The 26348-nt window shown below is 40.6% G+C and overlaps 2 pseudogenes; one reads left to right on the forward strand and one right to left on the reverse strand.

Moving 5' to 3' along the window:
• Window positions 1-654: 654 nt before the first annotated feature.
• On the reverse strand, window positions 655-12393 carry LOC149749398 (uncharacterized; annotated as a pseudogene).
• A 3323-nt stretch (window positions 12394-15716) lies between these two features.
• LOC111174288 (ER membrane protein complex subunit 3 pseudogene) lies at window positions 15717-16832 on the forward strand (annotated as a pseudogene).
• The last annotated feature ends 9516 nt before the right edge of the window (window positions 16833-26348 follow it).

Genomic DNA, 26348 nt, shown 5'->3' on the forward strand with positions numbered 1-26348 from the left:
TTACTCTATTCCTATGTTTCAAGGGGAGACCAGGGTACAGCTCTGCTTTCAGATTTCCTCTCAAAATGGCTGCCACCGTCCCAGATGTCCTCTGGGGTTTTCAATCCAGAGAAAGAAGGGCATTGCAACCATGTCTGACCAATCACCACCCCTCTTTTTTTTTTTTTTTTTTTTTTTTGCGGTACGCGGGCCTGTCACCGTTGTGGCCTCTCCCATTGCACAGGCTCCGGACGCGCGCAGGCTCAGCGGCCATGGCTCCCGGGCCCAGCTGCTCCACGGCATGTGGGATTCTCCCGGACCAGGAGCACGAACCCGTGTCCCCTGCATCGGCAGGCGGACTCTCAACCACTGCGCCACCAGGGAAGCCTCCACCTCCCTTCATTTTGTAGCCTTTCCTCCTTCCCTTTCCTACATAAGGTGAAAGGGGCCGGCTTTACACATCTTTGGGTTTGTCAAGTGTTTTTCTATTTCACATACCCGACTTTGACCTTTGCAGGGACCACAGGGTGGACCGTGTGCAGAGAGAAAAGCTACTTTTCTGATAATATTCCTAATGAAGCATTCTAAAAATATTTCCCTCATATCATTACAAATGCCAAAATACTGACCAAGTGGAATTGTTTCCAAAATAAAATGAGGTTGTATAAATGCTGTTGATAAAATGTAAGGGAACGGGCTTCCCTGGTGGCACAGTGATTGAGAGTCCGCCTGCTGATGCAGGGGACACGGGTTCGTGCCCCGGTCCGGGAAGGTCCCACATGCCGCGGAGCGGCTGGGCCGGTGAGCCATGGCCGCTGAGCTTGCGCGTCCGGAGCCTGTGCTCCGCAACGGGGGAGGCCACAACAGTGAGAGGTCCGCGTACAGCAAAAAGAAAAACCACCATAAAACGTAAGCTCTCATAGTATCATTGTTAAGTCACAAAGGAAACAGCCACTTAGCCCTGTATTCCAACTCCAATATATTTCTGTACTGAAAACAAATTATGAAATTTAAAGATGCCAACTATATACTGCTATAGTCTGGAGTAAGAAACCACTCGATAGATTGTATCAGTAAGTTATTAGTAAATCTTTGACTCATCGAATTACACTTTAGAGTGAGATGCTCTTATGGATTCTCAGTCAGTGGCTCTCGGCCCTGGCTGTACAACAATCATATGGGGAGCACTGAAATCACACTAATGTCAGGCCCTTCAAACTAACGAGAATTAAGGGTTCCTTCTTGAGAAGAATGATATCACATGAAAGAAATAAAAGAATCTAAGAGTTATCAATATACAATTTTAATTTTTAAAGTTAGAGCTCCTCTGGAAAATCAGGACCTCCACATAGGTGAGTAAACTACAGTAAAAAACCTGAGGTCACTTGGCCAGGCTATAATCTTATTTTGGGGGCTGGAAAAATAAAAGGTGATTCTATCTAGACATAGTTTCATTCTTAGAGAAAGAAATATGAAGACTTTGCCAGATTTGTCCAAAGTTTTCCTCTATAACTCACATTCTACATTTCTTGGATTCCACCAGGACTCTCAAAGGCAGTGACGGTGTCCCTGCCAGAATCTCTGCCCTCTGACTCAGGCATCTCGGCATCAACACACACTTCTCTGCCCCTCACCCAAATGAAGGCACTACTTCAGACAAGTGTGAAGTAGTTTCAGTTCCTCCTCACACTTAGATTGGCCTAACACATGAGCTGATCAAAAACACAGATGCCTGAGATAGAAATAGCCCTGTCTCCCTGGCTCCCAGGGCCAGAGATAAATGGGGTGGAGGCCAGAGCAGCAAAGGAGGTGCTGTTGGAACCAGCATCCCAGCAGCAAAATGAATTATCGCTGCCATCCAAAACGTGTCCAAAAGAAGCCAGAGCTTAAGGGGAAAGGAAGCGGGTTTTTTTTATCCCGTGACGCCATAGATGGTGGTGAAAACAGCTGTGCTTCCTCCCCTTAGAAAGTCATTTTAGCATTAGATTTTCCCTAAGGAGGAAGCAGATGGAGAGAAGCTTGACTTGCACATATGTGACTGCTGCTGGCTTTCTTACTGCTGTTACTGACCCCAGATGATATGGAGAAACAGGGCTTTGGAGGAGGGAAAAGATGATTATTCAAGAGGCTCTTTTCAGACCTACTGACCTAAAGCTCCAAGGGTGCATTAATATTAGGGGTTAACTGTGTATTCTTTGAAATTCTTCTAAATATGGTGGCAATAGGCTATCATTTTGTGTGAAATGATGATACCTCCTGATTCCCTAGTAAACATGACAGGCATGACAGGTGTAATAGGCAAGGTAGCTACAAAGATGAATAGCATAGAGTTCCTGGCCGCAGAGAGGTTATAGTCAGGTTTTCTGGCAACACAATGAATTGAATTGTAGGCTATGTTTTGGCATAATAACCAGCATATTTTCTTTTTGCAGACAGAGTATTTCTCACCCTCACATTATCCTACAGAGAAGCACCAAGTCTGTGCTGTGCATATTACCGAGAAGAGTGACATAATTGGGTGAAAAAAGCAAAGAAGAAAAAAAGTCTTCCTTCTTTCTGACTTTGCTTCCAAAGATTTAAGCCTAAAGGACATAGTGAGCTCATATAATGGATAAAATATTTGCTTCAAAGATAAAGATTCTCCTTTTCTTTCAGGGAGGAGAGATGAAAGGGGAAAGGATGAGGGCAGAGAGTTTAATGAGAAAGGGAAGAGAGGGCCAAATCCACTAAAGCCATGCGAACTGAAATATATTTCCAGCAAAGGGCAAGTATGGCATTGTTCAGGCATCTTGGAGATGAATGGGAGCTGAATTTTCATCCTCAGACTACCAGGCCTGCAAAGCATTCCACACTCTCAAGACAATGCTAACAGTTCCTGCCACTGGTAACTGCATCTGTAGAGGATTTCGCTTCATGGGCAACAAGCACTTTGTCAAGGGGAAACACAGCAGTTGACATCTGTCCCAATCCAGAGACTTAGCTTTTACCCTTCCTATGTGCTTCACATAAACATACCTTGGCTACATCCCAGCGAATGAGAGTGGGCACTGGTACCCAGCAGGGATATAAGGAACCATAGGAAGTTTTTACACCTACTGTTTAGCAATACTTGGAAGAACAAAAGAAAATCTGGTCAAAATCCTTACTCCCCTGAGTAAGGAGACTAGTAAATATATACCATTATAGGCATTACAGAGAGAATGATATAAGCATGAGTAGAGTAGAATGGGAAAGAAAAAGAAAGGGTCATCCATGTTTCTGGGACAAGAAAAGGAACCACTTCTTTAAGGAAGTGACACTAGGCCCCAGTCTAGAAAGATGAGTGGGTAGAGGCCCTCCAGGTAGAGAGTGAAGCAAGAAGAGCATAGCATCCAGACCAGTAGAAGGACCAGAAAGTTGTATGAAATAAAACTCAAAAGAAGGAATATGGAAGTAGGGGTAAATCACATCAAACACATCAGAAATTTCCTAAGAATCTATTGGACATGAAAAGTGTCCTTTAGACTTAGCCATTAAGCACTGGATTTAGCCATAGGAGAGCACTGGTGACTCTTGTCAGAGCAATGTCAGTAGATGGCGAGGTTGGAAGATAGACTGTGCTGTACTGAAGAGTGAATGAGAGGAGACTGAACAGTGCACATGAAGAGCAGTGGTTCTCCAAGTGCATCCCCTGTACCAGCAGCATCAGTATCACCTGGCAACTTGTTACAAATGGAAATTCTCACACATACACACATATTCCCCAGCCAGTAATCTGGGGTTCACAAGCCCTCCAGATGACTCTGATACTTCCTAGGGTTTGAGAACCACTGATTCCTGTGAGGAACTTGAAGTGGTTATTTAATAATAGTGAGGAGGAATTTATACTAAGTCTTTACTTAAGAATATGGGGTGGGGATAAATTAAGAGTTTGGGGTTAGCAGGTACGAGCTACTATATATAGAATAGGTAAACAGCAAGGTCCTACTGTATAGCACAGGGAACTATATTCAATATCCTGTAATAAATCATAATGGAAAAGAATATGAAAAAGAATATATATATATATATATATATATACATGTATAACTGAATCACCTTGCTGTACACCAGAAACTAACACAACATTGTAAATCAACTATACTTCAATTAAAAATTTTTTAAAAAGAATATGGGGGGTGAAACTTATGTTAAGATCATCCTGATAACCAGTGAAATACTTCTTAATGATTTTTCATAACAGTTAAGGAAGCTCATCCAATAGATGAGATCAGTAATAGGTACATAAACCCAGGAAATTCCTAAGAACAGATAACTGAGGAGTTAAGGGACCCACCCCAAATCCAGGCAAGGTGACTCAGGGAAATTTCCAGATTGCAGACCTAAAATTTATTTGATTAAAGGTAATTGATGTTTGTCCTTTCTGGAAACAAGGATCTGAGGGTCCATATAAAGCTTTCTAGGCAGAGTGGAGGGGCAGGGAGAGTGTGGGATGGTGAGAATTACTGGTAAGGAGATGGAGGAGAGCAGTAGTCTAGATGGTGGGGGTGGAGGAGAAGTGGGTGGTGATGAAGCCAAACTAGCAAGAGCTGAAGCAAGGACAGAACAGCTAAACGTCACTAATCAGTGATAGGAGGGCCCCTACATTGTGGTCTGAGTCAAGGTCACCAGCCTAGAGCACCTGAGACAACTTAATTCTACTCTGGGCATCTGGGCTGGCTCTAGCATCATGTTCTGATTGCCCAGGACCCTAGAGTTCCTACCTAAATGGCTCCAAGTTTGCCACACTAGTCTGTACTGTCTCTTCCCTGGGTCTCACCTCCCAAAGCCAGGCAGAGGAATGGCCAGTGGGTGGCTGTTTGCTGGTGGAACGGATGAACTTGTGCTTGTGTCAGTTGAGGTGTTCACAACATACATGTGAGATGCTTGGCAGGCCATGGAAAGATCCAGAGGTGAAAAGTGATGGGTCAGAGGCTGGCGAGCGTAGGCATGGAGGCTGGGAGCCATGAAGCTGGCTCCTCCCCACAAGGAAAGTGAAGAATTCTAATCCTAACCTGGCCTTCTGGATTATAACGAAGGTACATTTGTCAAGGTAGGAACATTTGTCAAGGTAGGAAGACAGAACATATTTTGATCAATCATATATTAATTTATTACTCCTAAACATTTACATGGTATGTGGGCCCCGATTAGTACCCTTGTCTCAGCCCCACACGGTTAGGGGTGGGCCTGCTAAAACCAGGGATGGTTAGTCATAGGTATTCTTGTGATAAGAAATATTTTCTATTATAAATTAGTATATTGGCCTTCTTACTTGTAAAGAAATCCCTAGTGGGTCTCTTGATTGTGACCCACTTCATCAGCATTCAGTCAATTGAGTCCCCTAGTCCTGTGTCCTTGAGAATGAGATCCAAACCACGGGCATCATATAAGACAATGGCACCCATGTGCTTTGCCTAAGTGCTGGCTGACATCTTGAACGACATTGATCTTGTCTATAAGTAGGGTAAGAAAGAAGGGCAGAAAAGAGGGATAAACTAAAGGAGAGCTGAAGCCAGATATAAAGAACTCTTCTTCCTAACACATAAAAAAGAAAAATGCCAGCCATTACTCAGCCTCATTTTTAAGGTTTTAGAATTAATGGTGAAAAACAAAAGTTCTGATGCATCAATCTGGAAAAAGCTGTTATCAAGTACTAAGTGTCCCTTAAATAAAATTATGGAAAATTGGAATAGAAATTCAATATGTTGCACTAATAGAAAATTATTTAGGAGGCATAAAAGGAATGTGTTATTATCTACCTGAACTCTAAAAATTAAGAATATCCTACTGAAACCATTTCTTTACTGCCTACCAGAGACCACTTCAAGTGACTAAAGCTGACAACATCTGTGGGAACTGTAGCGCTGTTAAGGCCGAGTGCATGCGGAATTGCCCCAGGGCTGAAGCAGAGGGCAGTGGAGATCAGTGACAACTCCCGCCAGCAGAGGCAGATCGTCTGCACCGCTCTCTGCAGACTCTCCAAGCTGAGGTTGTTTTAAATGGGAGCTGTTTATCATAACGGTAGAAAATCTTAATACTTTTCAAAGTCGAAAGGAAGCAGTTAGAACTTGTAACATGTCAGAGGAGTACATTGGTCTCTGGCACACACAGCTTGAAAACACAATTTTTCCATCTGAGCTAAAACTCCCAAGGAGTATTTTAGACCACAGCTCAGTTTCTCACAGATAAATATTTGGGCACTAGCGGCTACAGATTGATGGAATACCATCCATATTTGTCAACTCTAATTTTTAGAAAGATCCCAAATATTAGCTACTCTACCCTGTACCAATTTCATTTGAGAAAGTAAGCAGAGAGTAGAGAAAAAAAAAGTAACAAATAGGAAAGGGGGAAAAAAGTATAGGCAATATAGTAACACTAATAATATCTCACACTTGGATATAAAGATTCCCCATTTAAAGGATTTTTACATAAGCCTGTTATTTGTTTGTTACAGCTAGTGCATGAGGTTGATATTACTACATTCATTTTACTGAAATAAAAAATCTGCGCCCAGAGTTAAATGACTTGTCCAAGATCACACAGAACAGCTGTGTGAAGATAGAGCCAGAATCAGTGAAATAATTTCCAGGCCTGCAGTCATAAGATTAATGGTGATGATACTTAACATGGTTTGATGGATTGTTATGGGTTGGGCATTATAACATTTAATCTTGCAAAGCAATGGGATAGGAATAGTCAATGTCTTAATTTCACAGACATGGGGATAGAGGCTAAGTAACTGAGTCACCCAAGCAGCAAAGTCAAGAAGCCAGAAATGGCCTGTTCTGCCTGCCTTTATTCATCATTACAGCCCTATGTGCGGTGCAGATAGGTGAAATTCACCTACCTATCTTTGGTTTTCAAACATTATGAAGGAACAAGTCATGGTCATCTTTTTCTTTTCCTTCATGTTAGTATTCTTTCCTGCGCCTCTACCTTTATTCCACACAAGTCAACCTCTAACCCTTTTCAAATAAAAAATAGCTTTCTTGGTGCACTTGGGCCAAACATCAACCTCTTCAACATTCCTGGCTAGAATTTTCAACCATCCATCCATTGCTCTACATTTCCCTCCAAGATCTTTTCTTTATACCCTAAGCAGTTAAATATGGAATCTTTTTAGAAATGCATTTTCCTATTCCGCTCTACATATACTGTGCAGAAAAGTCAGTGTAAGGTAGAGACTGCCGGTCACCTACCAATATCTCTAAGTCTTTCCTTCTTCCATACAAATAGAGAACTGGTTTTGTGACGAGCTAAAAGCTGTATTTCCAAGCATTCTCAAGATAGGGATGGTCATCAGACACAGTTTGGGTGAAGAAAATGTAAGCAGATGCCTGGAGATATCTGGAAGAGCTTTGCTTTCCTGATAAAGACACCACCCTTTCTCCATGTGGCTTTGTTCCTCCTCCACTTGTAATGCTCAGGAAAGGCTAGAGATCAAACATCTGGGATTCATGAGGTGACCAGGTGGATAAAAGTCATAAGCCAAAAATGGAGGAGCAGAAAGAGAGAAAGCATCTAGATTCTGATGTTAACAAGAGCCACTGTAAAAGTCCTGGATGGCTGATCCTGGCCTATTTTCTATGAGAGAAAAATAAACCTTCATTTGGATGATCGACTATGATCCCTTTTATGCAGTTGAAAATTATCTGACACAGTGTGTTAATGCTCAGATAATAGTGTAGCCACACCGGTACAACAACAACAAGAACAAATCTAATAGCAACGAAATCAACAGCAATTATGTCAGAAGAGTACACACTGCGGTTTCAGGGGTGTGAGTGAGCTTAGACTCCAAAAATGAGAAATCAAAGCAGATTCCTAAGGGTATGTGGGAAAAAGAGACATTTATTTATTTATTTATATTTACTAGATCTTTATTGGAGTACAATTGCTTCACAACACTGTGTTAGTTTCTGTTGTACACCAAAGTGAATCAGCCATATGCATACATATGTCCGCATATCCCCTCCCTCTTGAGCCTCCCTCCCACCCTCCCTATCCCACCCCTCTAGGTGGTCACAGAGCACCGAGCTGATCTCCCTGTGCTATGCGGCTGCTTCCCACTAGCTATCTATTTTACATTTAGTAGTGTATATATGTCGATGCTACTCAAAAAGAAACATGTATTGACAGAGATATAATGAATAGAGAAAACAAAGGGACATTACAAGAAAACACAAGTGTTAAAAAATGATGTAAAGTATACAACAAACATGTCTATTTTATTCCTACGTAATTTTCCTATGCATGTTTAAGGCCATAGAGTACTAAAGCAAATATCAATAAGCTAAATTCTCTGGGGAGAACTCTGCTTAAAGGCAAAATTATGAATTTTGGAAATGCTTCCACTGATGCCCTTAATTTCTTTCGTACTCCCCTACTGATTTCTGATAACCTCAGCCCCCTCCAAAACCTCATGACTTCTGATGTATCAATAGTATCTTAAATGGGTGCCCTCTGGCTCAGCCAAGAAAAACACCCAAAATTCATTTGTTCCATTTTTCAAACCTTCAGGACTCTGCACTTTCCTAGGAAGGACATGGATATCATAAAGCTCCCTAATATATTAATTAGAAAATATGCCCCCATCCTCCACTTGTGTAAAATATCCATGAACACTTAACACGTGACTAATCACAGGAGTTTCAAGGCATCCGAATGAGGCTTCCAGTTCCCATTTTAAGTGACCCTCTGTAGACAGCTGCCTATTCCCATTCGCAGAGCCAGCCCTGTCGCCAAAGGGAGCCATCACACAGGTGATGATTTGACAAAATAGCATCCATCACTGACCCCTGTCCCATGGGCAAACTCCTTCAGGATACCCCAAAGTTGCCCTTTCCTGAACTTTTCCTTCTGAGCTCTGCGTGGGTCTCTGGTGGCCACTGCGTAACTCCAAAACTCTCTTACTTTGGTCTTTTAGCATCTAATCCTAAGCTTAGAAAATCAGCATTTTCTATAATTCAATGCACCATTTTCCTTCACTGACTTTTGCATCGTGTTAGTTATTACACTTGTTTTTTGAGTCCCTTAGGATGTATGGATTAAAATGACTATGAGAGGAACTTTCATTTCTATTTAATTGTAAGTTACTGGTCATACAAGTGGCCTAGGTAATTGTTCACATGAGGTGTTAAAAAAAAATCCATACTGTATTTTCCCAGACCTAAGCAGATCTGTATGATTTTCTCTTACTTTGATATGCACTTCTTTTTCACACAGACCCTGAACTAAATGACCTTGTCAGTCTAGTTTAAAGCTCTAACTGGGAAAAGAGTTTTTTGCTCTTGAGGTTCTTTTGTGACTTTAGCCTTTATTTTTTCAATTGATTAATGGATGAGAATTTTGAACATTCATTTAAAGTCCCTATGATGGATGATTTTTAAAAATCAAATAATTCTAATTCCATATGGTTCTTCTTAATGACTCTTTATAACTGCAGCTATTTTATCCATTGTTCCCACTTCTTTCTCCCTTCCGAGAATGAAATTCAGCATTTGCTAAAGCAAACTACCCGATGAACAATTACACTTAATGTGTATTTTCTCTTTCTGTCTCATAGTGTATTGAAGTTATGGATTCAGACAGAATCTCTTTGTAAATGTGGACAGCAGGCTGCACTCTGTCTTTTCGTGCTGTCATATTCCTTTGTTGATATCTCTGTTTTAAGATGAGTTTGCCCCATGCATCACCAATTGTCTTTTGTTTTCACGCTGCAGGGAAGACTGAGCTAATCCATATGTCACTATGAAACTTCAGGCCTCTCTGTTTGACAGGTAGCAAGGCTGACAGCAATCTATTGAAAATGCATTTCAGACTATCACTTTTTCAGTCTAATTTACTCTTAATAAAATGACTTTGAAGACAAGGGGTCCACTCTGTGTTGGTTTGCTTCTTTCAGGTAATTGCATTTTGAGAAAGATGCATTGACAGTTTTCACAAATATAAAATGATGAAATTCCTTTAGGAATAAAACAAGATAGCTTCACAATAAGTAGCATCTTTTAGCCTAAGTGATCCCAAAGCACTTTGGGAACTGTGGACGTTCAGATGACTCCCTAGGGTAGGGAAGCAGCCAGACATTCATACAAGCTCTAGAGCAAGACACATTCTATTCTGTGCAGTGGAAAAACACAGCACCACCCCCCATGCACACACACCTTTGCTAAACAAGGAATATTTATGTACTCTATGTATATGTATGTGCATGTTACAATTGCTGGCCAGCCAAATTTTACAAAAGAGTATACATACGAAATATTATAAAAATATATACACAAAACTGAGTTAACATCAAATTTTTTTTAACATGTCTTCATTTTAAAAATTCACTTCCTGCTGTGCATTTATTCATAGATCATTTCTTTTGCCTCCAAAGAAGAATCAAAATAGTAAATTTTAACATCTATTGTTTCTTTACCCATTTTCCATCCCCTGGCAACGTCTTTAATCACTCAGTACCCAGATCTCCAAATTTGAAAGAACAAATCCTTATAGATATTTCCTCATATGAAGTTTTGACTAAATTTTGCCAGATAGACATTTGATCACCCAGTAAAAAATGTTAATTTATAAGGGGTGTGGTATTTTTTAAGCCACTGAAATATTACTAACAACAACAAACAACCCTCAAAGTCTCTTAAACTGTCATCAACAACATAATTGTTAATTATGTTGATTGAAGAAAAGACTATCCCACAGTTAGAAGATAATAGCAAGAAGATATGTTCATTTCATTAACCGTTTTAATCATTTAAATGGTCACTCATACTATTTTTGCTTTATTAATGATAGCTAAATGTTGAAATGGAAAAAAATTACAGTTACATTTTAAAACTAGAGAAAATGGTTAATTTCACTCTTCTGTTTAACTAGGATTCTGGATGCATACATTTGTTTTCACTTAATCTTAATTATTACTTTGGTAAGAGGGAGCTATTGTATATCTATTCTTGACATGCTGTTCTGTAAGAAGCAAAGCTTTAGCACTAAGAAAAAGACAGTGAAGCAAACACAAGTGAAAATGACAGTGTCCCTGAAAATATTTATGTTCCTCATTTTGTAATGTCCATCATAGTCTTTTATCCAGAATCTAAAGAGCAGAAAATAAAAAATTGTTTACTGAGAAAGGTTCTCTCTCTCTCTCTCTCTCTCTCCCTCTCCCTCTCCCTCTCCCTCTCCCTCTCCCTCTCCCTCTCCCTCTCCCTCTCCCTCTCTCCCCTATCCCTCTCTCTCTCTCTCTCTCTCTCTCTCTCGACAAAATCCAAAACCAAATATTCTGGGAGGTTCGAGTGGGAATTTTAATTTCTGTTGAACTGGGGCTGTGCTGTATCATCTCGTAGTAGTGGAACTTTGGGCTTTCTTGAAGGTGTACTGAGGGCCGAACACTTGGAATATAATGTTTTGGTGCCATCTGGTGGATAGTTTTCAGCTTAGCAGCTTCACTCGAGAATCATGAATTGTTTCTGAGGAAGGACAGAGGGAAGGACCAGAGGAAGGAAGGAAGGAATTATTCATCTCCACTAGTCATATAATGTGGAGCCCTCCATAAGACATGCTGGGAACTACTGGGAAGGAGGTGGAGAGGAGGTGGCAGGCAAGACATGGGCAGAGGGGAGCCAGTGATGATAAAGCCAAACCAGCAAGAGTGAAGCGAGATAGGAGCAGCTGGACAGCCCTTATCAGCATCAGGAGGGGTCGCACGTCGTAGTCTGAGTTGAGGTAACAAGCCTAGAGCACCTGAGCTATCTGAGGTCTACTCTGGGCAGCCAGGCTGGCTCTGGGATCTGCAGGAGGGAGAGGTTGAATCTGAGGGGCTATAGGGCATGTCCAGTGAACGACTGGACAGCAGCCCTTGACTGTCAGTCTGTGATGACCCAGTTTTCACACAGGATAGGAACTGAGCCAGGAATGGGGAAATTAGAGGTAGGGTACTGGTGGGATAAAGTGTAAGTCAAAGCTAAAACTCCATTACCAAAATTCTTTGAGATCTGAAAGGTGCTTTAACTCAAAATTCATGGTCTTCCCTGCTACTCTCAACCCAATCTCCTTAACAAAACAAAACAAAACAAAAGTATTGCTAGCCTTCCTTTTTTCAATGATTGTAAACCATCCAGTTTCCAAGTCAGAAACAGAGTCTGCTTAATGCCACCCCTGTTTCTCACCCCTCATATGGAGTCAATCCCAAAGTCCTGTTGATTTCACCCCTTAAACGTCTCTTGAATTCCCCCATCTCCCTTCATCACTGCCACCCCCTGGTTTAAGCAATGCCTCTCTCACCTGGTTGACTGAATAATCTACTTCTTCCAACTCCTTCCACTTCTCTCGCTTCCAATCTGCTCCCTGCAGGGCAGCTAGGGTTATATGTTCAAAATGAAATCTGAGCATGGGGCCACCCCTGCTTAAAATGCTTCATTTTAAAAGTCAGAACCCCTTGCCTTTAGGATAAATATCAAGCTCGAACATGTACAGCAAGACTCTGCATGACCAGGCCCCCACCCTTCCAGTATTGCTCTGTACACTGCCCCACTCGTATGCTCAGATTTAGCCACTCAGGCCTTTATAGCCCATTCTTCTTCCTACCACAGGACTTTTGCATATGCTGCTCCTATTGCCTGGGCACTCCTCTCTTCCTGGTTCATCTAGTTAACTCTCATTTATCTTTCAGAACTTGGTTCAAAGTCACTAATTCTCCCCTGGCCTTTCAAATCAAAGCTCCCACTTTAAGCTGTAATAGCTCAAATTTCCACTCATTTAGGTAAAAGTTACACTTGCAATTTTAATCTTAGAAACTATTTAAATATCTTTCTCCCTCCCACCCCGAGAATATAATTCCCATGAGGGCAGAGACTGCATATATTTTGGTTCACCATTATATATCCTGGGACTAACACAGTCCCTGGATTAATAACAACTTGATAAAAAAAAAAAAAAGAAAGAAAGAAGGGAGGGGGGAAGAGAAGAAGAAGAAAGGAATGGCAGGAAATTATTAAAAGTTTTATACAGTGAAAAACTGTAAGTTTTTCAAAGATTGATGTATAAAATTTTTCTTATGCAGACCATCCTGAACCTTCTTTATGATCCAACGTGTATTGTGAATGCCACCTATAACCCCTAACAACTAAGGGCCCTGCATAATGCAGTAGTTAGGCATGGTCCTGCCCAGGTCAGACAGCCAGATCTAATCCCATGTCCTGCCCTCTCCAGCTGGGAGAACTCAGACCACTACCCTCACCTCTCTAAGGCTCAATGTCCCTATGCATAACAGAGGGATACTCACAGTACCTGCCTCACAAACTTGAGAAGAATAAATGAAGTAGTCCAAATGAAGCACTCAGGAAATCCTCAGTCAATACTAGCTTTAACTTTTACCTGTAATCAACCTCTGCTGTAACACACTGTCACTCATGAGTATTAGCTCCAGACACATTTCTTTTGCCTCTGGTTTCCCACTCCTTCCCCTTCCCACCATCTGGGCCTATCATGGTAAAACCCTCTTCAAATTCCAAGGCTTAATTCAAATGCTGCCTCCTTTCAGGAAGCCTTCAATGCCCCTTTCATAAAAATCCACATATATTTAGTTAATGAATCCTATGTTGGCCCATTCATACTTTGTAAACTCATGTATGGTACTTACAATAGGTACATGGGAAAAGCATCAAATTGTCAATTTTCATTTAAAGAAACATTCTTAAAATGTATCTATAGTATAAGGTGCCTAATTTGGAGCTACATAAATATGTCTTTTCATACAATCCTCTCAAACCTGTTATTTCCAACTGTGGTGATAATAATGACATTTTTTAAAAACACTTACCATGTGCCAGCATGGAGCTGTTTTAAAACCTATCCCAGAGGACTGTCTGGGGAAGTAATAGGACAGAAGGCAATAGAGTCTGCTCTGTGGACCTCCAGAAGAAGAAAGAAAAAGAAAAGAAAACGGGGACTGAGGGACTGAGGGAGAAAGTGGCAACCGGAAGACAAGGCACGGCTTGTACTGGTAAGTTCTCATGGAGGCCCCGAAGGATATATAAAATGGCCAAGGAGTCATCCATATTTAACTGCCAGGCCCAGTGTGCACAATGCCATCTTACAGCAGTAGCAAACAAGGGAGAGCTTTCCTTCCCTCCTTTCCCATCTTTCAGATGAAAGAGGGGAGAAGATTGAACTTTAAATCAAATTTGGAGTTTTAACTGGTATGTGGGATCAGACCATATTCAGAATTAAGATTATGTTTGCAACCTTGAAATCTGAAAAAGGTCTTAATATCTAAAATGAAGTTGAAAATTCATCCATCAGCCTGTGTTTTCAACCAGCAGCAGAAGAAGGACTTCTCTTCTAAATAAATTTTAAAAGGATAGTGGGAAGTTAAAATAAGGATGATTTCTAATTGTATCTCATGAGTCTTGCTTGTTCATCATACCAGATATACACATATTATTTACTTTAATTCTCATAATACTGAAGTAGGCTTAGTATTATTAAGTACCATTCCCATTTTAAACATGAAGAAACTGATGCATTGAGAGTTTACACGTTTCCTCAAGACTCACAGCAAGTAAATGTGTGATTCATGGTCTGAACTCAGTAATTGAAACCAGGTTATGTTAAACCACTCTGCTATAGGCGCCTCGATAAAATACTATCTTATGCAAGGAATTAAGCATTTTAAGTTTATTTTTTATATCCATAGTTCCTTGTCTTCCCTTAAAACGGGATTCTACACCAAAGTTCATCTTTTTGGCTGACTGAAATTTTTGGAGGCTTCCCTGGAAATCCCAGTGCCTGGGATCCCACCTCCCTAGGGCACCATGAAGTCATCTCTCTCCTCTCAATCAGCCCAGAGGCTGCCATGAGGCTGTGGGTAAAGATCTCTATTTCTATAAAGCGCACAAAATTATCTTCCTTCCTAAACCCAGGAAAATCCCTTTTTAGTTTCGGGGAACCTATCTTTTCATCTAGTTCTCTTCTCCCAAGTAGGCTGGGGCCGGTAGTTCTTTGTACCAAAAGTTGGATTTCCTTTAAAAATTTGGACGTCTGGCTTCTCTGGGCTCACAAAACGAAACAAAAGTTGGGGCAGAGCAGCAGATGCCTTCTTTATGCAAACCACATGCCCTCCACTCACCACAGAGCCATCCAGCTCACTCCTCCCATCACTTTATCTGCCAGACCCTTCTAAGTGTTTGGATTTGTTCATCTTGGCTTAGGCTTTTGGAAACAAAATCCAGGAAGGTTTGCTGTGACTTCTTTGGAGAGTGTCATAATCCTCCTTGGAAGGGATGAAGCAGAATAAACTACCTGATTTTCTGGATGACAGGGAGAAAAGATTCAGGACAAGAGAGGGGGAAAAAGTCTCAAAATTTGATCTATCTGCTACTTCTCCCTAGTAAAGGAAATGTACTTTCCTTCTTGTACTGCTGTGTTTCCTTTATGAAATGCACACCTGCACCCAGTGAAACGCAATGGCTATATTCAGTGTTTGGCAGCATACAAAGTAGGTCTTCAGTAAATGTTTCCTGAATCAAGTGCCCCAGTAGATTAGTACAAAAGTATTTAAGATCAGCATCCATGCCTAAATACAGACAAGAATTTGTTCTATAAATGTTCTCTGTATCCAGACTCACACAGTGCTAACAAGTTTGCCAACTCCCATCCTTTGCAGTTGCAAGGTATACAAATAAGAAAGACAGATTTGATCTGTGGGTAAATAATTAGTTCTCTGGGCCCTAGAACATTATTAATGTGCCATCTATACAGATCAAATCCACACAAAGTAACAAAGGATTCGGAATAGTTTTGTGGGTAAATTCAGTAACCTGGCATTTCCTCTGGGTAAAGATGCTCCTGACTTGTCAATAAAATAAGGGCTTGCGGGCTGCCCGGTGGCCCCGGGCTCGCCTGGCTGAGGGGTGTGAAAAGGCTGGAAGGTGAACTCGACGAGAAGCCACGCGCCCCAGTGAAAATCAACCCGGCTACAGCAAGCCGGGAGCTGTCTCTCTGTGAAGATGGAAGGGCCCGAGCTGCTACTCGACTCCAACATCCGCCTCTGGGTGGTCCTGCCCATCGTTATCATCACCTTCTTCGTGGGCATGATTCACCACTACGTGTCCATCCTGCTGCAGAGCTACAAGAAGCTCACCCAGGAACAAGTCTCCGACAGTCAAGCCCTCATTCGAAGCAGAGGCCTCAGGGAAAATGGAAAATACATTCCCAAACAGTCTCTCCTGACACGAACATATTACTTCAACAACCCAGAGGATGGATTTTTCCAAAAAAACTAAAAGGAAGGATGTGCCTCCCTCTCCTGTAATTGACCCCCGCTGCCCCGTATGCTCACAGACATGATGAAAGGCAACGTCACACATGTCCTCCCTATGATTCTTATTGGTGGATGGCTCAACATGATGTTTTCAGGCTTTGTCACAACCAAGGTCCCGTTTCCACTGACCCTGCCTTTTAAGCCCATGCTACAGCAAGGAATTAAACTACTCACAATTAGATGCCTCCTGGGTGAGTTCTGCATCCTGGTATTTCCTCAATGTCTTTGGGCTTCGGGGCATTTACTCTCTGATTTGGGGCCAAGATAATGCTGCTGACCAATCACAGATGATGCAGGAACAGATGACTGGAGCAGCCATGGCCATGCCCGCAGACACCAACAAAGCTTTTAAGACAGTGGGAAGCTTTGGAGCCGACCGACCACCAGTGGGCACTAGATGGTGTCAAAGAGGAGCTCGTGGCTGAAGACCTCCACTTTGAAGGCATGTTCAAAAAGGAATTACAGACCTCTATTTTTTGAAGACCAAGCAGGGGTTAGCTGTGTCAGGAACTCAGAGTAGCGCTTAACCTTGTAACTTCTGTTTTGAGCTGGAGCCTCTTGGAATAAAAAGGGGGATGCGCGAGCTGGCGGGTGTGCAGCAAGGATTGTTCTTGTCTGAGCCGGCTTCCCCTTTATGTTTGAAACCAGAGGAAACGTGAGGAGTGTGTGCTGGGTGACTTGCCCAGAAACAGCTATTTTTGAAATACTTTAAATTTTCCTTCTGGTGACTCGAGTAATAAAAGTAAGAGAGAGGGGAGAAACTCAAGCTAGTGATAATGTATAAAACTTAGCAAAAATTCAGAAATTTCAGAAAAAGTGTTGTCAATTAAACCTAATTATTATGTACCGTCATTCTGACTTCTAAACCACAGTAAACTCCTGTTTTCTTGGGATCCAAAAAAAAAAAAAAACGAAAGGCTCTGGTCTTCGGTTACATTTTCCACGTAATTCAATGTATGCATATATGACCCAAGAAAGAGGAAATGATAGCAAGGAAATGCCGAAAACAACGAGCACTCTATAATATGAGGATGTTTCAGAGGATCCATTGCCCTCACAGTTAATTATAGGCTGCCTCTCCAAGAATCCTCTCTAATGCTGCCTTTTGCTACCAGTCTAGCTCAGCTGAGCGATACACTGCCAGCTCTCCAAACCACCTTCCTTCTTCCTTTTCTACTTTTTTCCACAGGACAAAAATACTTCAAGGATTAAATCATATGTGGCCTTTAAGAACTAGACCCATTACGTTTTCAGATCTCACTTGCTCTTCGGAAGCCCAGATTTTTACCATAGTAGTTGTACTGGCTTATCATCTGGGTTTGGCAAATACGGTAGTAGGTAATAATAATAACTGGCATTCATTGATTATCTATCAAGTGCTAAATATTTTGCACGTGTTTTAAATATTATATCATCAAGTCTCACAACAACTCCTGGGATCAAAGCTCAAAAAGGCAAAGTGACTTGTTCCAAGTCTCACAGTAATTGAACTATGAGTTAAAAGCAACTCCTCTGCTTTTAACTCATGGTCCAATTCACATAGTATCCCTGAACCCAAGGCCTCCACGGGAGTCTTTAAAACACTCTAGGGAGGTACAGAGAAGAGTTCCGGCATTATGGCTTTTGATTAAGGGATAGGAAGAAGATACTTTGTTCCTATACTTGCTTGAAGGAAGAAATGAAATCTGAAATGCAAGATCCGTAGGATTCATGGCAAAAAAGCAGTTTGAGTCAGGGAAGGCAACCCAATTACTTCTGATGTTAGCCTGAAGCCACGCCCTTGACTGAGGCTGGAAGTACACATAAGGTGCTTTCGTCTAATCATTTTAAAGTACTTAATTAGCATCGCCTAATTACACATTTTAGCATTCATGACCCGTCTTTCATTTTATCTTAACTCAGGAACAAGAATTACTGAGGTCAGGGCTTCCCTGGTGGCGCAGTGGTTGAGACTCCGCCTGCCGATGCAGGGGACATGGGTTCGTGCCCTGGTCCGGGAGGATCCCACATGCCGTGGAGCGGCTGGGTCTGTGAGCCATGCCGCTGAGCCTGGGCGTTGCTCCGCAACGGGAGAGGCCACAGCAGTGAGAGGCCCGTGTACCGCAAAAAAGAAAAAGAATTACTGAGGTCTTCTGAGAACAGAAAAGAAAAAGAAAAGAAAATGAGATCCAAATTTTTTAAAATAACAGTTACAAAATGTCTCACTCAGAAAAGAGAGATTTATCATTACGTATGTGTAGGGATACTTTAAGCCTCAGAATAGGGAGAAAAGTGTCTAGGTTGAGATTCAAATGCAGGTTCTCTAAGTATTTCAAAGTTTGGACTGTGGTCTCTGGAGATACATGGCAGGTAGGTTGTTCTTTCACATGCAAATCTAGGTTGGGCCATCAGATTTCCTGAATTGAGATTGAAAGGAGAATGAAGCTGGGGAAAAATGGGAAACTTTGGGCCAGATAAACAGTTGTTTCTCCCCAGACTTGAAAAAAAGTAATAGAAAAGAATTTCTCGAAATGGGCATCTCTTACCACTTGTATCAGGTCACCTGGGAGTGCTTATTAAAAATACAGCTGCCTAAATACTAACAGGCACAAAAGGGGAAATCGACAGTAACACATTCATAGTAGGGGACTTTAACACCCCACTTTCACCAATGGACAGATCATCCAAAATGAAAATAAATAAGGAAACACAAGCTTTAAATGATACATTAAACAAGATGGACTTAATTGATATTTATAGGACACTCCATCCAAAAACAACAGAATACACATTTTTCTCAAGCGCTCATGGAACATTCTCCAGGATAGATCATATCTTGGGTCACAAATCAAGCTTTGGTAAATTTAAGAAAATTGAAATTGTATCAAGTATCTTTTCTGACCACAACGCCATGAGACTAGATATCAATTACAGGAAAAGATCTGTAAAAAATACAAACACACGGAGACTAAACAATACACTACTTAATAACGAAGTGATCACTGAAGAAATCAAAGAGGAAATAAAAAAATACCTAGAAACAAATGACAATGGAGACACGACGACCCAAAACCTATGGGATGCAGCAAAAGCAGTTCTAAGAGGGAAGTTTATAGCAATACAAGCCCACCTTAAGAAGCAGGAAACATCTCGAATAAACAACCTAACCTTGCACCTAAAGCAATTAGAGAAAGAAGAAAAAAACCCCCAAAGTTAGCAGAAGGAAAGAAATCATAAAGATCAGATCAGAAATAAATGAAAAAAAAATGAAAGAAACAATAGCAAAGATCAATAAAACTAAAAGCTGGTTCTTTGAGAAGATAAACAAAATAGATAAACCATTAGCCAGACTCATCAAGAAAAAAAGGAAGAAGACTCAAATCAATAGAATTAGAAATGAAAAAGGAGAAGTAACAACTGACACTGCAAAAATAAAACAGATCATGAGAGATTACTACAAGCAACTCTATGCCAATAAAATGGACAACCTGGAAGAAATAGACAAATTCTTAGAAATGCACAAACTTCCAAGACTGAATCAGGAAGAAATAGAAAATATGAACAGACCAATCACAAGCACTGAAATTGAAACTGTGATTAAAAATCTTCCAACAAACAAAAGCCCAGGCTTCACAGGCGAATTCTATCAAACATTTACAGAAGAGCTAAAACCTATCCTTCTCAAACTCTTCCAAAATATAGCAGAGGGAGGAACACTCCCAAACTCAGTCTACAAGGCCACCATCACCCTGATACCAACACCAGACAAAGATGTCACAAAGAAAACTACAGGCCAATATCACTGATGAACATAGATGCAAAAATCCTCAACAAAATACGAGCAAACAGAATCCAACAGCACATTAAAAGGATCATACATCATGACCAAGTGGGGTTCATTCCGGGAATGCAAGCATTCGTCATATATGCAAATCTATCACTGTGATTAACCATATTAACGAATTGAAGGAGAAAAACCATATGGTCATCTCAATAGATGCAGAGAAAGCTTTTGACAAAATTCAACACCATTTATGATAAAAAACCCTGCAGAAAGTAGGCATAGAGGGAACTTTCCTCAACATAATAAAGGCCATATATGACATGCCCACAGCCAACATCATCCTCAATGGTGAAAAACTGAAACCATTTCCACTAGGATCAGGAACGAGACAAGGTTGCTCACTCTCACCACTCTTATTCAACATAGTTTTGGAAGTTTTAGCCACAGCAATCAGAGAAGAAAAGGAAATAAAAGGAATCCAAATCGGAAAAGAAGAAGTAAAGGTGTCACTGTCTGCAGATGACATGATACTATACATAGAGAATCCTAAAGATGGTACCAGAAAACTACTAGAGATAATCAATGAATTTGGTAAAGTTGCAGGATACAAAATTAATGCACAGAAATCTCTTGCATTCCTAAGTGAAATCAAGAAAACACATCCATTTACCACTGCAACAAAAAGAATAAAATATCTAGGAATAAACCTACCTAAGGAGACAAAAGACCTGTATGCAGAAAAGTATAAGACACTGATGAAAGAAATTAAAGATGATACAAATAGATGGAGAGATATACCATGTTCTTGGATGGGAAGGATCAACATTGTGAAAATGACTCTACTACTCAAAGCAATCTATAGATTCAATGCAATCCCTATCAAACTACCACTGGCATTTTTCACAGAACTAGAACAAAAAATTTCACAATTTGTATGGAAACACAAAAGACCCCGAATAGCCAAAGCAATCTTGAGAAAGAAAAACGGAGCTGGAGGAATCAGGCTCCCTGACTTCAGACTATACTACAAAGCTACAGTAATCAAGACAGTATGGTACTGGCACTAAAACAGAAATATAGATCAATGGAACAGGATAGAAAGCCCAGAGATAAACCCATGCACATATGGTCACCTTATCTTTGATAAAGGAGGCAAGAATATACAGTGGAGAAAAGACAGCCTCTTCAATAAGTGGTGCTGGGAAAGCTGGACAGGTACATGTAAAAGTATGAGATTAGATCACTCCCTAACACCATACACAAAAATAAGCTCAAAATGGATTAAAGACCTAAATGTAAGGCCAGACACTATAAAACTCTGAGAGGAAAACATAGGCAGAACACTCTATGACATAAATCACAGCAAGATCCTTTCTGACCCACCTCCTAGAGTAATGGAAATAAAAACAAAAATAAACAAATGGGACCTAATGAAACTTCAAAGCTTTTGCACAGCAAAGGAAACCATAAACAAGACCAAAAGATAACCCTCAGAATGGGAGAGAATATTTGCAAATGAAGCAACTGACAAAGGATTAATCTCCAAAATTTACAAGCAGCTCATGCAGCTCAATAACAAAAAAACAAACAACCCAATCGAAAAATGGGCAGAAGACGTAAATAGACATTTCTCCAAAGAAGATATACAGACTGCCAACAAACACATGAAAGAATGCTCAACATCATTAATCATTAGAGAAATGCAAATCAAAACTACAATGAGATATCATCTCACACCAGTCAGAATGGCCATCATCAAAAAATCTAGAAACAATAAATGCTGGAGAGGGTGTGGAGGAAAGGGAACACTCTTGCACTGCTGGTGGGAATGTGAATTGGTTCAGCCACTATGGAGAACAGTATGGAGGTTCCTTAAAAAACTACAAATAGAACTAGCATATGACCCAGCAATCCCACTACGGGGCATATACCCTGAGAAAACCAAAATTCAAAAAGAGTCATGTACCAAAATGTTCATTGCAGCTCTATTTACAATAGCCCGGAGATGGACACAACCTAAGTGCCCATCATCGGATGAATGGATAAAGAAGACGTGGCACATATACACAATGGAATATTACTCAGCCATAAAAAGAAACGAAATTGAGCTATTTGTAATGAGATGGATAGACCTAGAGTCTGTCATACAGAGTGAAGTAAGTCAGAAAGAGAAAGACAAATATCGTATGCTAACACATATATATGAAATTTAAGAAAAAAAAAATGTCATGAAGAACCTAGGGGTAAGACAGGAATAAAGACACAGACCTACTGGAGAACGGACTTGAGGATATAGGGAGGGGGAAGGGTGAGCTGTGACAAAGCGAGAGAGAGGCATGGACATATATACACTAACAAACGTAAGGTAGATAGCTAGTGGGAAGCAGCCGCATAGCACAGGGAGATCAGCTCGGTGCTTTGTGACCACCTGGAGGGGTGGGATAGGGAGGGTGGGAGGGAGGGAGACGCAAGAGGGAAGAGATACGGGAACATATGTATATGTATAACTGATTCACTTTGCTATAAAGCAGAAACTAACACACCATTGTAAAGCAATTATACCCCAATAAAGATGTTAAAAAAAAAAATACAGCTGCCTAAGCTCCATCTTCAATGTTCTATATCCAGATCTCTGGGGGAGGGGCCCATGAAACAAAATTCTTAACCAGAACCTCCCTAGTGATTCTAATGCACAGTAAATTCTGAGAATCTCTGGTATAGAGAATATTTAGAACATTTATTGACTAGAATGGCTTGTCTCAAACCATATTTTGATAAATGGCAAAAATTAGTGTTGGTGATAACTCATGTTAAAATCAATTTTTGAAATATACATATCAGAAAAACACTGAACAGTTATTTGTCATCATTACATGATTGTCATTACATGACAATCTCCCGCATAAGGAACAGTGTGCAACATAAGAGAACACAAGGAAAGCTCATGAAGAAAACCATGTGCGTGTAGATATGAAGAGTTGGACGTGCCGAGTTTTGATTAGACACAATTTGCTAACTACCCATTGCATTCTATCCATCCGTTTATATTTGATTATGTTTGGTTATGCATTTGAATGAACCAGCCCCAATCCTAGCGCTAAGGCCAAAAATAATGGTCAGTATCTGTAGAGCAATTCTCATTCTCATGTAAATCTCATGCTTCACACCCATGAGATTACATAATTTCCACAACCCTCGGAGGTGGATTTCATCATTAGCCCCATTTTACAGATAAAGAAGCTAGGAATTAGACAAGTTAAATAATTTGGACATGCTCACACAGCCTAAGGAACTGTAGAGCTTGCACTCAAATCCAGTTCTGCTGACTCTAGCCTTAAGATGAACTTCCTCCTAAAAATAATTTCTCCCTCCTCTCTACCCCATTTCTCACTCTGAGCCATATATCACTGTGGAAATTCCACCATCCAGAATTCTTTTCTGGGGGGAATGGTATTGCTAATCAAACACCAGAATTCCTCCTTCGCATTAAAACACTGATTGGCCAGGGATGCTAGCTGTCAGTCCTTCATACCTTACTGTGCGTGAGTCATCAGCGGGTCCTGCACCACTTGCTGGACTAGATGAAAGGGAAGTGCACTGAGGGCAGAGGATGGAGGCGTGGTCATGGGGGCACTGCCTTGCTCAGGGAGGGGTGGCAGAATAAAACCCTCTTACTCCTGAGGAAAGTTTGCAGGTCCTGAGTGCTTGGGGTCCAGGGAAACGAGGTGAGAATCTGTAAATGTGCCTCCTGTGATTTCCCTAGGTCCTATTTGCGTGAAAGTAATGTTCTACTTTCAAACAATGTTTAAAGGACTTGGGCTTGAGACCTAGCTCTGCCATATTGCAAGTTGGTAAAGTTGGGCAAATCTGTCCCTATTGTTGGAACCCTCACTTGGGAGTCATGTTTTTTAAGGTCTGGGCCTGTTTTTAACAGTCTTAGGGGAGCAAATGGCCCCATAATATGTAAGATACCATGGGAGTAGGCTAGCCTTATCTTAAGCCTGACTCATTTTTATGGAAACTTTCACTAAGATTTTATTGATGAGAACCCAACCTACTTTTTCAAGATTGTCCCTCATAGCCACCTAATCTTATCTCTCCTGTGTCTCTGCCAGTTGCCACATCCTATATTCCAAAATGAACAGTAGTAAGTAGAAGCTTCTGACATTTGCCTTTTCAAAACCTCATCTTTCTAACCTCCACAGCGTATAATGTTATCAAAAACAAAACAAAATTTTAAAAAATACATAGCCTAAAACCAATCTCAGCTTTTTTCAAATTATTTAGTTTTTATATAAGATACAGGAAACGTGGTTCCCTACAAGGGCCATAAAAGGATATAGCTAAGGAAAATACAGAATATAGTACTAGTAGTCTAAAGAATTAGCGGAGAATATAGAAGATCTCAAGTTTTAGGGTCAGATGGCCTGGGTTGAACCCTGTTTAACCATTTACTAGATGTACACTCTGGGGTAAATTACTACCTCCACGCTTCAGTTTCCATGTCTGTATTATATACCCACTTAGGGTACTATGATGATTAAATGTGCTAATTAAACGTTTTTTTATAAAGCTTACAAGTAAGCTTTATACTAGTAAGAACTCAATAGAGTAAGAACTAAAGTAAGAACTCAATAGATGGTGGCTAATACTATTAAGAGATATAAGCAAAGGACAAACAGCAATATTTCTTTCTCTTATCCCTCCCAGAGTTACATATCTTTACCCACTTACCAGGAAGAATTATAGAATACTCATAATAGTCTCCTTTCTCTACATGTCTTCTTATGAGACCGTGGGTAATCAAATGATCCATTTCAAAAAAAAATGAGACAATAGGAATAAAATTATCCTAGCAAGCTCGTCTAATCTTTCTCAATTTCCTTTCCCATAAAAAGGAGCAGGAACACCTATCAGTGTTTTATAGATAAACTTAGTTCACATATGCAAAAATGCTTTATAAATTACACGATACAGTATAAGTTATTTATTATTTGGGATAGAAGTGGCTGAAGATATAGGACATGGTTTTTTGCTTGTTTGTTTGTTTTTTGCGGTACGCGGGCCTCTCACTGCTGTGGCTTCTCCCGTTGCGGAGCACAGGCTCCGGACGCGCAGGTTCAGCGGCCATGGCTTATGAGCCCAGCCGCTCCGCGGCATGTGGGATCTTCCCGGACCGGGGCACGAACCCGTGTCCCCTGCATCGGCAGGCGGACTCTCAACCACTGCGCCACCAGGGAAGCCCATAGGACGTGGTTTTAAATATGAGAACAAAGCACACTGAATAACTGCCTCATCAAAAAGTGGCATTTTCTGTATAATTTTATCCTTATTAATAACTCAAGGCTAACCTACATCACCTTTTTTAAAAAAACTTATCAATGGCAATGATAAATTATGAGATTAAAAATATATTAACCACTGGGAAAGAAGAATTATCACCACAGGGTCTCATTTCTTTACAATATAGTTTCCCAGGCATGTTTGATGAAGAGAAAATCACTCACCTGCCAGCACCTATATCAGCATTCTGGAATAGACCTTTGACCAACATCCTTCCCCCAAGAGACAACAGCTCCTGAATTACATTCTACAATTAGTACTTAAAGATAACATGGACATTTGCTTAGCTTTTAATATTTAGATGAAAAAATTTCTGTCAAAGGGGTATTTTACTAGCACCAATTTGAAATCTTATTTATTTAATTATGTTTTACAATATAATGAAATCTGGCAAAGTGAGCAGTTCTACAGAAGAATGCATTTTCATCTTATGTTTTTACCTAAAAAAACCCAAAAAACCCACAAACCTAATACTAAATAAACCTCCTTCTAAAAAGGCTACCTTGTGTCTGTGTAGAGCCCAGGTGGGCTAGGTCCCTGACTAGGTCTTCACTAGGACTCACTTTGCCAGGCTGATGAGAATATTATAGACTGTATTTAAAACTTGAATGTTTATGTATCACAGTTTATTTATTGAAGGAGGTGAAATATTTTTAAACTCTCACTCTCGTTTTATAGAGGGCACAATTTTCCTTGGAGAGAAAGACTATTATTAGCATGAAAATTAAAAGGTGTGATGATTTAAAAATAGCACAGTGGTGAAAAGAGCAAATTCTAGGGTCCCACTGCCAGGGTCTGAATCAGGCTCTGCATGCAATAGCTGTGTGACTTTAGGTGACTTTCTGAACCACTCTGTGCCTTGGCTCTCCCATCTTTAAACTCTTGTAGCATGTATACACAAACCCTTGTAGCATGTCA

This window comes from Delphinapterus leucas, chromosome 4, assembly GCF_059928025.1.
Source record: "Delphinapterus leucas isolate spDelLeu-1000000601 "Yukka" chromosome 4, BTC_Dleu_Yukka2, whole genome shotgun sequence".
In the NCBI taxonomy this organism is placed as follows: Eukaryota; Metazoa; Chordata; class Mammalia; order Artiodactyla; family Monodontidae; genus Delphinapterus; species Delphinapterus leucas.